The 15,986-nt window shown below is 38.9% G+C and overlaps 1 pseudogene; it reads left to right on the forward strand.

Annotated features, from left to right (window-relative positions):
- Positions 1–10,034, forward strand: part of LOC115869744 — a 31,767-nt pseudogene extending 21,733 nt beyond the window's left edge.
- The last annotated feature ends 5,952 nt before the right edge of the window (positions 10,035–15,986 follow it).

Consider the following 15,986-nt stretch of genomic DNA (forward strand, 5'->3'; position numbering starts at 1 on the left):
AGAGCCCGCAACACAGGGAATCCAGGATAGATACCGCCCCCCCCCCCAGGACCAACAATGAGAGTAAAGGTACCAGGAAGATTGGGGGAGGGTCGGGGGAGACAGAGGGAATCAAACACAAGGATCAACCTACGACCACCTCTCTAGGGGATGAACAACGGAAAAGTGGGTGAGGGACGACAGAGGACGATGTAAGATATGAAAATAATAATCTATAACTTATCAAGGGTTCGTGAGGGTGGGCGGGGATTGCGAGGGGTAGAAATGGGTAGCTGACATCAAGGGTTCAAATGGGAAGAGAATGCTTTGAAAATGATGATGGCCGCATGTAAATGTGCTTGACACACTGGATGAATGTATGGATTGTGATAAGAGATGTGAGAGCCTCCAATAAAAGTATATAATAAAAAATGGAATTTACTATTTGCTCCTGATCTTATTTTATATTATTTCACTAGCTGTTCTCTCTCCTGCTTTAATTTTCCATGTTTAAATTCTTCAGCTGTCTTTTAATATCATGATAGTAAGAATAAGTGCATAAATGCTAGTTATTTTGAAGTATTGTCTATAGCCAGAAGTAAGTAGTCGCTATTGAACGAAAGGACTCAACACTGAAAACAGCATTGAAAGTCAAATACAATATCCGTTCAGGATGAGTAGAACTAGTGTTTCTCAACCTAGCAAATGATTTCATACTTATTTGAAAGTATGGGCTATTATTATTTAATAATTATAATTGCAATTTTGAGTTCTTATTATATGTAAGATGAGCCTTGGTGGTTTGGTGATTAAGCTCTTGGCTGTGAACTGAATGTTGGTGGTTTGAAACCAACTTCCCCTCCACAGGAGAAAGATGTAACACTGTGCTTTGTACAGATTACAGCCTTAGCAACAGTATGGAGCAATTCTGTGCTGTCCTGTAGGCTGCTTGCTGTGAATAAGAATCCACTCACCAGGAGTAGGTTTAATGTAGCATATGCCAAGCACTCAGCTATCTCAAAGTCTGTGATAATAATATGAGTTATCGTGCCTATGAAACAAGTTGGCTTTTGTGAATTTCTTATTAAACTAAATAAAAATTTTTTAAAGTTTTTGAATGGCACTGGTAAAAAACACCCTTAAAGTAATAAAATAAAAAGCAACAATTTAAGACTAAATAATAATAATAATATGAGTTATCTTATTTAAAAGCCAAGACATCTAGAGAGGGTGTTACTTTAATTTATAGATAAGATTTAATATACAATATAGATTAGGGCTATGCTGTGGGCTTGGCAGGTACATGCCCATTACAGAATGGAGGATACTGAGGTCTGGCTATGCTCGTTGGAATGATTCAGAGACCCAAACAAACAGAATAGTCACCTTCTTGGAAATTGAGTTTATCACTGGGCCAGAGGTAAAGGGGACTCAAACAGGTCTCCAACCATCAAACATATTCTATTCCAGAAATAACATGTACTACTTACAACCCATTGACTAGAACCAGTCAGATGCATGGACCTGCCCAAATCAAGGGGGTCAAGAAGTGGATTCTTACCAGGTGCCTAACCCAAGACAGAACTGGAAATACTTCACAAACAACTCCTTTGTGTACTACATGAAGGGAATAGGATTCAGAGAGAGTAAACACTTGCCTAAAACCATATGAGCAGTAAGTGAAAGAGCTAGGATTTGAACGGAGCTATACGTTATTTCAAAGTCATGTTCTTTCTAGTTTTACTTCTTTCTAAACTGAAAGTTAATCTCATTAATTAAGTTCATATATATTTACAATAGAAACATCTTTCCTTCAGTGGTACAGTTTGCTCTTCTTGAAACACCTTTTCTCTGAACATATAGGTTAAATGGGTGTGATGGCGTTCGTTAAAGTCCCCAACAATGACAAGCTTCGGATGTTTTCCAAGCAAACCAGTGTATTGGATATTGTAATCTTGATTGAATTTATAAATACCAATTGTTAATTAAAACCAGATGCTAGATGAAACTGTTGGGCTATTATTAACATGATAAAATATTGTGTCTTCCTACTAAGGACAAGAAAAAATTAATAAAAATAAGTGTAGAACTTAATAAAATTGAAGGCAGATATGAAAGAGTAAAACAAAAATGCTTTCTCTCCGAATTTAGAAAAGACAAGATAATAAAGAAACCCCTGAGAGAAGAATCAAGAAAGTGAAATGTAAGTCAAAAGAAGCTGCATTTGTTAATAAATGTGATATGACTATACAGCTAGCCAACAAACATGAAGAAATGGTTCTGCGCACTAGCCAACTGAAAGAAGCAAATCAAAGCAACAATGAGATAGAACCTTACATTGACAATGGTAGCAATTTTCATAAAAACAAAAGGTAACTCATGCTGGAGAGGTTGTGGAGAGATTGGAACCCTCACACACTGCTGTTGAGACTATGAAAATGTGCAACCACTGTAGAAAACGAGATCATGCTTCCTCAAACAACTGAAAATAGAAAGACCATATGACCCATTTTTCTCTTTGCTGGGTATATATGCATACCCTAAATAAGGAAGAGTCAAAGCACAGTTGTATGCACACCCATGTGGACTGCAGCCATGTTCACAATAGCAAGGAAATGGAAACAAACTAAAAGCCCTTCATTGGAAGACTGGATTAATAATGGAATACTATGCATCACTAAAGAATGATGAAACCGTGATGCACCTCATGGCATGTATGGCCTTAGAGTACATTGTGTCGAGTGAAGTTAGTTAATCACAAAAGGACAAATGCTGCATGAGACCACTATCACAAAGGAAAAATAGAGAAAAGTTTAATAGCAAATGAAACGATGTTTGATGGATATTCAGGGTGGGGGATTGTGTGGTGGGGAGAGAAGGTAAAGCAATGGACTAGAGGGTAGACAGGTATTACTATGGGTGAAGAGGAAGATAGTATTCTACAAGAGGTAAAGAAGAAATCAAAGTGGGGCAGGTCAAATATTGGGGGTTTGATAAGTAGTTTAAGTTGTTGAATACAACTAAAAATGTAAACCATCCACTTAATTATCAATAAATAATTCTTTTTAAAATAGGTGATATAATTGTAGTTACAGTAGGTATTTAAAAGGTAATTTTAGATCTTACATTTAGGTGTTTGATCAATCTCAAAGCAATTTTCATTTATGGTATGAGGTATGGGTCTGGGTTCTTTATTGGTGGAAATCTAGATGCCCCAGCACAACTTATTGAAGTGACAATTCCTTGCCCACTTGGATGGATTTAGTACACTTGTCAATGAACACACTTGTCACAGGTGTGCAAGTTTATTTCTTGACTTGCAATTCTATTCCATAGATCTATTTTTATATCATGATAGCAGCAACACACTACCTTGGTTATTATCATCTTAAAACATGTTAATAAGATTGGAGCTTGTGATGTGGTGCATGTTGCTATGAAATATTACTTATGTACAAAGAAAAATTCATGCCAAACATGAATGAATTTTGAAAATATGATACTGAATGAAATAACTCAATCATAAAGGACTGATATTACATTTCCTCTTATCTGAAATATCTAAAATAGGTAAGTGCATAAAAAATTAAGATTACTAGTGATAACTTGTAGGCAGACCCAGAATCCTAGTGGCAAGTTGGGTTGCGAACCGCATGTCTGCAGTTCAAAACCATCAACCCCTCCACAGGAAAAAAAGGAGGCTTTCTACTCAGGTAAAGATTTACAGTCTCCAAACCCCATTGGAGGCAGTTCTACTCTCTCCTGTAGGCTTGCTGTGAATTGAGATAGACGGGATGGCAGGGAGTTTAGTATTGACTCAGGCGGTGGTTTATTGAGTCAGAAGGGGACACTGAGCCTCTGTATAGGATAATAAAAAAATTGGGAAGTGAATAACAGTAATAGACAAAGTGACAAATATAATTAATGTCACTGAATTAAACATGAACATGTTGAAATGACCACTACTTTGTTTTATAAATATTTATCAAAATTTAAAAAATTGTTGAGGACAGGATGAAAGGGATAGACGGGAATGAGACTCTATGCATGTATATTTTGTATTTAGTATTGAATTTTAGTCTTGTAAATATCTTACATGTTTGTGTTAGTCTGGGTAGACTAGAGAAACAAATCCCTAGCAACTCATATGTGTATAAGAGAGAGTTTTATATAAAGGGTAATTGTACATTAAGAAAGCATCCCAACCCAGTCCAGTCCAAGCCCCTAAGTCCGATATTAGCCCATATGTCTGATACCAATCTATAAAGTCCTCTTCCAACTCACAAAACACATGCAATGATTCCAAATACAGGATGCTCACAGACCAGTGGGTAGAAAGTCTTTGGATCCAGTGGTGTTGTAAGCATCTGAGCGCTGTCAGGGGTCTCCACGTGGCTTCTCTAGCTTCAGGGCTGCATTGGGATAGGTCCATGTGGCTTCTCCAGCTCCCAGGGCATAGCATCATGTTTTTTGTCAGTAGAATATCCCCAAGGGAATGAAGTAGTGAGAGTGAGTATCTCCTGCCTCCAATGAGGAAATACCAGAGGTTTCCCAGAATCCTCGGGGAAAGGCCATACCCACACAGAGGCCTCATTGGCTATGATCTTATTGACAGACTAAACTCCGCCCCTTCACTCTTAATCCTCTCAAGTCCCAAATTGACACTAGATTATGTAAGTACCACAATAGTCCAACAATTAAATTCCTCCTTTTATTATGAAAAAGCTTTATCTTGATTTTTTTTCATTTACAAAAGTGGTCTCATACAATATTTATCCTTTAATGGTTAATTAAATTTCCTTGGCATAATGTCTATAAATACATCCGTGTCATGATGGTTTTCAGTTACATCATTTTTTTTTTTTAGCGATGTGTAGTATTCCAATGTATGTATGCACCAAAGTTGACTTACGCATTCTTCCATTGATGGACATTTAGGTTGCTACCATCTTCTTCCTATTATAAATAGTACTGACATGTACATGAGAGTGAAGTTATCTGTTCGTACAGTGATTTTGATTTCTTTAGTGTATATACCAAGTAAAGGAATTGTTAGGTCATGTGGTATTTCTGTTCCCGGTTGTTTGAGGAAGCGCCATACCACTTTCCACAGTAGTTGTACAGTTTTACAGTACTAACAGCAATGTATGAAGATTCCAAGGTCTCCACACAAATCCTTGCCATCATCTGTTATTTTCTGGGTTTTTTTTTTAGTTTAATTTTGTTTGTTTTTAACTTTGCTCTCAATGCTGGTGTAAGACAGTATGCCATTGTTATTTTGATTTGCATCTCTTGAACGACTAGTGTTTGCTAGCAGTTCTTCATGTTTCTTGGCAGCCTGGATGTCTTCTTTGATGACATATCTATTCATGACCTCTGTTCGTTCTAAAATTGGAATATTTGTCTTTTTCTTCTTGAGGTGTTGCAGTTTTCTATGGATTTTAGAGATTAGTCCCTTGTTGGATATATCATTGCCAATTTTTCCCAGTCTGCATATTTAAATTTTAACCCTTTTGAATAAACTCTTCTAATGCATGTAAGTGCCTTATTTTTAGAAGGTCTGAATCATCGATTTTATCTTCTGTGGTGTGTCTTTGTCATTATGTTTAATAGTGTTCTTATACTACGTGTTAGGGATCTTAATCTTTCCCCATTTTTATCACTACTGAAATTTATATTTCTAGTGCTTACATTTTGCTCTTTGATCCATCTTGATTTCATTTAAAAAAATCTTTTTTAGGGGCTCTTATAACAATCCATACATCAATTCTATCAAGCATATTTATACATATGTTGTTACCATCATTTTCTAAACCTTTTCTTTCTATTTGAACCCATTGTATTAGCTCCTATTTATTCCCTCCTTCCCCTGCCCTCCCACCCTCATGAACCCTTGACAAATTATAGATTATTATTATGTTCAAATCAATTACTGTCTTCTTCTATTCACATTTCTGTTGTCCTTCCCCTTTCTGGTGTGTGTGTGTGTGTGTGTGTGTGTGTTATTCATCAGTCATTGCGATTGGTTCCCTCTTTTCTGCCCCTTGAATTAATTTTTGTATACTGAATGATGCATGGGTCCTGTTTCATTCTTCTGCCTATGGGCACCCAATTTTGCCAGCATCATTTGTTTAAAAAAAGTATCTTTTAATGATTTAATATATTTTAGCCCCTTTTTAAAAATTAGTTGTCTGCCAGTGGATAGATTGGCTTCTGGGTTCTCTATTCTGTTACAACAGTCAACGTGTCTATCCTTCTACCAGTACTAGGCTGTTTTGACTACTGTGTGTACTAAGTTTGGAGGTTAGGAAGTGAGGAGTCTCCTCCTTTGGTCTCCTTCAGTAGTGCTGTGCTTACCCTAGGTTTCTTTCCTTTCGATATAAACTTGGGATACATATTTCATTTCTTTAAAGCATGATGCTGAAATCTGGATCAGAATTACATTATAATTGCAAGTCACTTTGGGTAGTAATGAACTTTTTTACAATATTAAGCCTTCCTATCCAATAAGTATGGAACAATCATCCACTTATATAGGTCTCTTGGCTTTGTTTCTCTGATTAGGTTTTCTTGGAATGCTTTTAAAAAATAATTTTATTGGGGGGGACTCTTACAAATCTTATGACAATCCATCATTCAGTTGTATTAAGTACACTTGTACATATGTTGCCATCAACATTTCCAAAACATTTTCTTTCTATTTGAGCCCTTGGTATCAGTTCCTCTTTTTTCCCCTCCCTCCCCAACTTTCCCATGCTCATGAATCCTTAATCAATTATATATTATGGTTGTTGTTTTGTGTCTTACAACTGGTTAGGCTTTAGCCAGAGTATTTAATTTATTGTGTGACTTTTGTAAATGGTGTTGTTTTCTTTATTGCTTTTCAGAGCTCTCTTTGTACACAGTAATATGATTGGGTTTTGTATATTGATCTTATATCCTGCCATACTGCTGAATCTTTTAATTATTTTCAGGAATTTCCTTGTCCGATTTTGGGGGGTTACTGTGTATAAAATCATATAATCTGCAAATAAAGTCTCACTTTATCTTTACCAATTTACATGCCTTTGTTTTCTTTTTTGGTGCAAAGTTACTCAGTCTGATTATCAGCACCATATTGAATTAAAGTGGTGATGTCTAGTTCTCATTCACAAAGCAAGGACTGTCAGGTTAGCCCCATTGAGAGAGATGTTAGCTGTTAGTTTTGTTTTTATCATGTTGAAGATTTTCCCTTCTATTCCTATTTTGCAGAAAGTTTTTTTAACAGGAATGGGTGTTGGATTTTGTCAAATACTCTTTAAGTATCAATTGATAGGATTATGTAATTCTTTTCATTTTTTATTTACATGGTGGATTGCATGGGTTATTTTTCTAATGTTAAAACATCCTTGCATACAGGGTAGAAATCTCAGCTGATCATTGATGCATTTTTTGATGTTATGTTGAATTCTATTGGCTAAGATTTTGCTGAGAAATTTTGCAAGTATGTTCCTAAAGGAGATAGGTCTGTAATTTTCTATTCTCGTAAACGTCTTGTCTTGTTTAGTCTCAGGGTTACGCTCACTTCATAAAATGAGTCCAGGTGTTTGCCATTCTTTTGTATAGAATTAACATAAATTCTTCTCTGAATCCACCAGTTGTCTCAGTTTGTTGTACTGTAGTGGCTGGTGTGTGGTTATGATGCTGAAAGTTACATATAAGTTCAGGTTGAAGCTGAAAAAAATTCAAACAAGCCTACAAAGCTGAAATAAGACCTTGAGCCTACCCAACTTCAATTTCCAGAACATCTCAAGAGCAGATTTGATGCATTGGCCACTCACCAAACCTGATGAGCTGAGGGAGGATATCAAGAAAATAATTCCTGAAGAAAACAAATGGTCATTAAAAAACAAACACAGGAAAGAAAAATCAAAGTGGATGTCGGAAGAGATTATAAAATTTGCTCTTAATTGTAGAGTAGCTAAAACTGGTAGACTAAGCAGGTCTGTAGCCAACCCCTAGGCCAATGTTTCCTTTGAGAAAGATGTATGAGCCAGACTAAAGCATCGTCTAAGAATAAGGTTGTTGAGAAGGAAAGAACGCTGTCAGAGCATTAGGCTCTAAGGAAAGGCATGGTTAAGGCTTTGCCTCCATCTATTGCCATAAAGAGATGATTCCAGACTTTGATATATTTACTGAGGAGGAGACATATCTTTCCTTGCTACTCTGGATAGAGCCAGTGATGTAATCAGGTGTGCATTTAAAGAAAAGACTGAAGATGAAAGAAAAGTCTGATTCTGGTCTGAGGAAGAGACCAGTATTGGTACCCACTTCACTGGTGGGGAAGAGGCTGGTGATGGTTCTAGTTCTAAGTATAAAGAGGCCTCCTCCTCTGATGTGGAGTTGGGTATCAAGTCTGCTACTGGGGCCAACTGCACACCTAGGCCAGAGGCAGAGGAGGAGGAAGACTTTTGGTGGGGAACTGGTTGTGGGATGGAGATGAAACTAGTTTTGACCCTAATCCTATATTCTTATGCAGAACTGTTAAACCCCAGATTGAGGATGAATTTGATTGGCTTAAAGATTGGGATCCTTCTTCCATCCCAGCACTGTTGTCATTCACATCCCAGCTGCCAATGAGCATGAGGACTCTTTCATATATTGACCTGTCCTCAGAGAGGAAAAATCCATGATCTTTGTCTGTAGGAGAAGCCATTCTTTGTGAGGTCACTAACATATGCCTGCATTCTATACAGAAGTACCCATTTGACTCTGGCATTTTCACTCACACGAGGTGATAACTGGGGATCAGGAAATTGAATGGCGTCAAGCCATTTCTTGCCCTCGAAAAATGGAATGTTGCCCAGATGCTGAGGAATTTGAAAGGCTCATTAGCTTGATTCAGTCGAATGTTTATCCCCTCATTCATAAAATCGCTCAAATTGTGGTGGATGTCATCAAAGTTAATCCATTTGTCCAGCAGCTCATTAATGAAATGGGGGTGCTGACAGTGATCGAAAACTTTCTGGATTTTCAGACTCCTAATGTTACAAAAAGGCTGAAATTACCCTGAATCCCATTTCTGTGGAGAAAAGAATTACACATTGTACATATGTGGAAGGAAGCAGTGTATATCCCCTTGAACTCCCCTGAGCAGCGGTCTGCGTTAAAGGAAAGTGGGACAGCATACTATTGATTCTGACCTTCACTATATTGCCATTATTTACCTCACAGACTGTGTTATTCCAGGTTGACTAGATAAACAAATTCATAGATACTCATGTGTACAAGAAAGAGCATCATATAAAAGAGCAATTGTATATTAAGAAAACATCCAAGCCCAGTCCCGATCAAGTCCATTAGTCCAATATTAGCCCATATGTCTGATATCAGTCTATCAATTCATCTTCAGACTCACGCGACACATGCAATGACGCTGAATGCTGGAAGATCATGGGCCAGTGGGTAGAAAATCTTGTGAATACAGTGGCAGTGTAAGCATCTCACTGCTGGCATGAGTCTCCAGATCACTCCTCCAGCTCCAGAGCTTTGGCTCCAATGGTTTAGCTCCATGTGGCTTGTCAACAGGAATGTCTCACGCAGGAAGTGAGTGTGTCCTACCTCCAGGAAGGAAGACAGGAGTTTCCAGAATCTTCAGAAGGCTGAGTCCACACAGAGGCCTCATTGGCTCTGACCTGATTGACATGCTAGATTCCACCCCTTCACTCAAGTCAACAGTAGATTGTGCAACTGCCACACAGGCCTTTTCAATACACTGGCCCAGGGAAACTGTAAAACCAGAAATGTCATTTTGAAGATCCTTCTGAATGTGTCTGAAAATCCCATTGCAGTAAGACATGATTGATCTTGAGTAATTGTCAGAATTAAAAGAGGTCTTTAGCTAGAAAGACGCCAAATCCAACCTGGTTACTGCCGTGGCCATCTTTGTTAACATAAAGGAGCATATCAGAAAGGGACCAAATATCATTGTGAATCCTTCCAGTTATAACAAACTCAAGGAAATGTTCTATGAAGTTAAAACTTTATTGAAAAATTGTAAAATGTACCAGAAGTAAAAGAGAAAATATGGAACAGTCTCCAAATTTTAATAGATGGTATATTTTCATAAAATGAAGCCTACAGTGTTACATGTTGGGCTGTGCTCCGCCTGGTAGACAGTTCAAAACCACTGGGAGCTCCGAAGGAGAAAGGCTGGGTTCTCCACTCCAGTAAACAGTTACAGTCTCAGAAACTCACAGGGAGTGGCTATGAGTTAGCAGTGACGGAGGTGAGTGAGTTTAGAATTTAGAGTATATTCACATGGAGCCTTCCATCATTTGACAGTGAACACATTATAAATTTCATCTTTAATATGATGTTGCTTGTCTGTGAGTTGGAGCTTGACTGTAATTTGGGTAACTTTCCTCTTGACCTGAAAAATTCTATTGATGATTATCCTGTCTAGCTTAGTGATTTTTAGCATTATTTGTTAAAGAAGATTGTGAACCAAAGTTGTAAGTAAGCTAACTTTTCCCCTCGTGTCTACGTAGATCTCTGTGTGGCTTCATGTGGCAAAAAAACCAGGAACAACAAAAGCAAAAATGCCTGGTGTGTTAGGCCAGGTTGACTAGAGAAACAAATCCAGAGACATTTATATATGTGTCAGAGAGAGCTTTATATGGAAGAGCAATTGTATATTGAGAAAACATCCCAGCCTAGTACAGATCAAGTCCACAAGTCTGATATTAGCCCATATGTCTGATACTAGTCCATAAATTCCTCTTTAGACTCACACAGCACATGCAATGATGCGGAATGCAAGAAGATCACAGGGTGGGTGGGAAGTCCTATGGAACCAATGGTGGTGGAAAGCATCTCAATGCTGGCATGGGTCTCCAACCCTCTAAGTGTGTTTCCTCAACAGGAAAGGGAAGCAGAGAAGTGTGTGGCCCACCTCCTGGGACAAAGAGAGGAAGTTCCCAGAATCCTCATGAGAAAGGCCATGCCCACAGGGAGGCATCATCAGGCTGTGACCTAATTGAGGAGCTGGACTCCACCCCTAGATTTATTTTTCAAGTTGACACGAACACAGGTTTATAATCTAATTGTAGAAATAATGCACATGCATTTATAAATGTACTGTCTCCATACTTAGGAATAGCAGGAATCACTATCTTATAGACTTTCAGGTAAAAAGAATAACTTTTTGCCCTTATTCCACCATAACTCATTCTATAACCTAGAAGTAGACCTGAATTTCAGTCACTATGTGGTGTTTGTTTATTGTTTTTAAGTTCTGACAACACATTTGTAGTTCTATCGTTAGGCTGTTTAATTGGTGTCAAAGCCATCTCTTTCAGAAAAGAAAGGAAGTCTATGTACAGATGAAACCTTTCTTGAATGCCTACCCTCATGTCAGAAAGTATTGGCACTAAGCTTTATCAGTTGTTTGATTTCTTTCTGACAATGTGCCTGTGAGATAGGCTACTAGCATTTCTTTTTATCTTGACTCCTTATTCTTGGTTCTCTCCAATGAGAATGAACTAAGTTAAGTATTTTTCCTAGATTCACACAGCTAGAAAATGGCACAGCAGTTGTGTCTGATAACCATGGTTGTGTGACACCAAAACTCACTCTCACCACATTACCTTGCAGAAGTCCTTTTGTATGTGGTGGTGGCCTTCAAGTTCAGGGGCTTGTAAGGTTTTAGGGGCTCTCTTCTGCTGTGCATGAGGACTTTGCCAGGCTTGCAGCCCTAAGTATTTAACTTTCTCCAAATTGACTTGTCCACCAGGATTTGGGTTTCACCTGGCTGGAGGTGAGAAGAAAGGTAGTCTGCGGTGAACATATGGTCTGGGTACAGTACGTGCCCAGACTTTGTTGAACGAGGAAGGTGGAGCTTGGGAGCGATCAGCAAGTGAAATGTTGTGTCTATCCTTCCCTCTCCACAGGTATTTACCCCCAAAGAACTGCCACCATTGTGCTCATTGTTTGATAGCCTAGCCCCACCTTGAAAGGGCCATTGTAAAATCGGTGCTTAATGTGTGAGTGTGTGTGTGTGTGTGTGTGTGTGTGACTATTTACAATATTTCTCCTCTGTGTCCTGTGAAAGGCTGGAGGGCTCCACCTTTGACTAGGAGGAAAGCCCCCTTTCTGCATCTGTACTGGCTAAAAGTGTACGGTATGAGTCAACTTTATCTGAGATCATGGGCCCAGAAGTGCACTGCCCCAACAGCGGAGAACAAAAATGTTAGGAGAGGGGCTGCTGTTCAACCCACAAAATAGTGATTTCTGAAGGTCTATAGGAGCCCTGGTGGTTTAGTTGGGCTCCTACCTACAAAGTCAGCAGTTTGAAACCACTAGCAGTGCCGTGGGAGAAGGCCTGGGCTTTCTACTCCCATAAACATTTGCATACTCCATAGGGTTCTCCATAGGGTTCTCTATGAGTTAGCATTGACTCAATGGCACTGAGATACATGCATGCAATCAAGATTATGACCATATCCTTCACCCTCAATGGCTCCTTCATGCCCCTTGCTAGGGCTCTTTTTTTTTTTTAATTCTTGGCTTTCTTGAAGCATATCATTTGAGATTCATCCATGCTCATTATATCTGATCGCCAAAAAGCATTCCATTCCATCATTAAAGCACATTTATTTAGTTCCTCCATTCACTTGTTGATGGACATTTGGATTGTTTCCAGCTTTTGAAGATTCTCAGAGCTACTATCCTCCTTTTGTGCACGATTCTGCTTCTCGTGGGCAAATAAGTAGGAAATACCAGACTTGTACAGTTTCCAAAGTGGTTGTACCATTCTACCATCCCTCACGCTTGATATAGTCAGTTTTTTTCCATTTCAGTCATATCAACATGTAGCTTTCATTTGCATGTATCTAATATTGCATGTATTTTCATATATATGCTTGCCATTCGTAAATCTTTAAGGAAAGATATATGCATATACAAAACTTTTGTCAGCTCGAAAAATTTGCTAACTTTCTTATTGTTGATTTGTAAGAATATTTGAATATATACTGAAAACAACTCCCTCGTCAGATCTAAGTTTTGTGAATATTGTCTCCCAGTCTGTGGGTCATCTTTAAAATTCGCATTGAGTGTTTTTTGAAGAGTAAAAAACTCTTATTTTGATGAATAAACCCTTTGGGGAGGTTAGCAGTGGCATTTTTGGTGGTTTCTAAAGGAAAAAATTGTTATGTTGAAGTCAGAAATATTTTCTCCTCTATTTACTTCTGAAAGTTTTATTAAAGTGTTTTAGGTTTGACATTTAGGTCTATGACCCGTTTTACTTCGTTTTTGTATGTGGTGTGGGTTAAGGGCCAAAGATGATTTCTGACAAAGCCCTATCCAAAAGTAAATGTGTATGAAAGCTAGACAATAAAGTTATAATTCATCAAACACTGCCAAGCCCCTTCCAAACCACTTTGTGACCCACACAAGGACACCAGTTTCATTACGCTGCAGGCATGACTTATCTCCTTGATACCTCTGCTCTCTAGGCCAGTGCTTCCCCACCTTTATTATGTCAGGGCACACACAGAAAAGACGATAGTGCCTGTACAGGGGTACACAGATGAGTCTACTCTCCTGGCAGGCAACATTCCCAGAGACTCTAGCTGTCTCTATTCCTACTACAACCCTCCTGAGCACCAAGGAAAGCAACATGGCTTGTTGCTGTGCACTGGATTAGTAGCCAAGGCTAATTTCCCCTTAGTATTTGACACTCCCATCAAATGACTCGGGGAAGGCCTTCAGATGAGATGTTTGCTTGTAATTGTTGAGGTGTCATCAACGTGGCTCCAAGCCACCATGGCCCTATGCACAGGAGAAACAAAACACTGTCCTACACCATCCTCACAATTGTTCCCACGCCTGAGCCCATTGGTTTGGCCACTGCGTCTATCCCTCCCATTGAAGGCCTTCCTCTTTTCTTTCTCTTTTGAACATTTTAAGAATAGTTTCATGTTAACACCAATAGATTTGGCATGTGTGTTTGGGAGAGTTCTTTGGAATCTTGGAGTTGAATGCAACCTGGAGGAAACATGGTTCCTTTTTCTCGCCATGCCAAGGTTTAAGACTTGCTTTTGGAATGACCATTAGATATAGCAAAGGTTGTCTGCACAAACATATGTTGTTTTCCCATGGTTTCTTTGCTTAATTGATTATTTTGCTCTCATTTCCTGGGCTCCTGTTGGGCATGTGAATGCGAATGAGCCATAGAATTACACTGCTAAAAAAAAAAAAAAGAATTACACTGCTCTGCTCACAGCTATTGGGCCAGGGAGGACATTTGATCCAAACTGGAGCATCCTTCCTTTTCTTGTGTTCATTTGTTGCTAGTGCTCTCTCCTTCTTCTTCGCCTTCCTTCCTTTCTTTCTTTCATCATTTTATTGGGGATTCTTACAGCTCTTATAACAATCCATACATCCATTGTGTCAAGCATATTTGTACATATGCTGCCATCACCCTTTTCAAAATATTTTCTTTCTACTTGAGACTTTGGTATCAGCTTCTCATTTTTTCCTCCTTCCCCCACCCTCCCACCTCATGAACCCTTGATAAATTATTATTATTTTCATATCTTACACCATCTTCTGGCTCTCTTTGCCAATATTTCTGTTGTTAGTCACCAGGGAGGTAGGGGTAGCTGGGTGTTATATGTTGATCATTGCATTTGGTTCTCCTTTTCTCCCCCCACATCCCCCCTACACTCATGGTATCACTACTCCCATTATTGTTCCTAAGGGGTTTATCTGTCCTGTATTCCATGTGCTCTTATCTGTACCAGTGTACATGCTCTGGTCTAGCCAGATTTGTAAGGTAGAACTGGGTCATGATAATGGGGGGGGGGAGCAGTAAAAAACTAGAGGAATGTTGTATGTTTCATAGATGCTATACTGCATCCTGGCTGGCTTGTGTCTCCCTTGTGACCTTTCTGTGAGGAGATGTCCAATTGTCCACAGATGGGCTTTGGGTCTCCATTGTAACCACCCCCCATTTGTATCAATATGAGAGGGCCTTTCTCTTTTTCACCACCTTTCCATTATACCACTCATGATGTCCTTCTTCTAGGACAGGTCTCTCCTGACAATATGTCCAAAGTACAAAAGATGAAATCTTGCCATCCTTGTCTCTAAGGAGCACTGTGGCCTTCCTTCTTTTAATGTCAATCAATTTGTCTTTTGAGCAGTCCATAGTACTTTCATTATTCTTCTCCAGCACCACAATTCAATTGTATGGATTCTTCTGTGGTCTTCCTTACACATTGTCCAACTTTCATATGCACATGAGGCAATGGAGAATACCATGGCCTGGGTCAGGCACACCTTAGTCCTCAAAGTAACATTCTTAATCTTTAGTACTCTAAAGAGCTCCTGTGTAGCAATTCACTTAATGCAATACATCTTTTGGTCTCTTGACTGCCCCTTTCAGGTGCATTGATTATGGATCCAACTAAGAAAAAATCCTTGACAGCTTCAAACCTTTGTCCATTTATCATGTTACCTATTGGTCCAGTTGTGAGGATTTGGGTCTTCCATACATTGAACAGTAAGCCATACTGAAGGCTACAATCCTTGATCTTCATCAGCAAGTGCTTCAGTTCCTCCTCACTTTCAGCAAGTAAGGTTGTGTTATCTGCATACCATAGGTTGTTAATAAGCTTTCCTCCCATCCAGATGCCACATTCTTCTTTACTTAGCACACAGATTGAATGAGTATGGTCAGGCGATACAACCCTGATGCACATTTTTCCTGATTTTAAATCATGCGTAATTCCCTTGCTCTATTTGCACAAGTGCCTTTTGATCAATGTGCAAAATCTGAGTGAGTACAATGAGGTGTTCCGGAATTCCCATTATTTTCAAGATTATCCACAGTTAGTTATGGTCCACACAGCCTAATTCCTTTGCATAGTTGATGAGACACAAGTATACATCTTTCTGGTATTCTCTGCTTTGAGTCAGGATCCATGTGAAATCAGCAATAATACCCTCTGTTCCATATCCTC

The sequence above is a fragment of the Echinops telfairi genome, unplaced genomic scaffold (assembly GCF_000313985.2).
Source record: "Echinops telfairi isolate 266 unplaced genomic scaffold, ASM31398v2 ScPeMD7_44;HRSCAF=162, whole genome shotgun sequence".
Classification (NCBI taxonomy): Eukaryota; Metazoa; Chordata; class Mammalia; order Afrosoricida; family Tenrecidae; genus Echinops; species Echinops telfairi.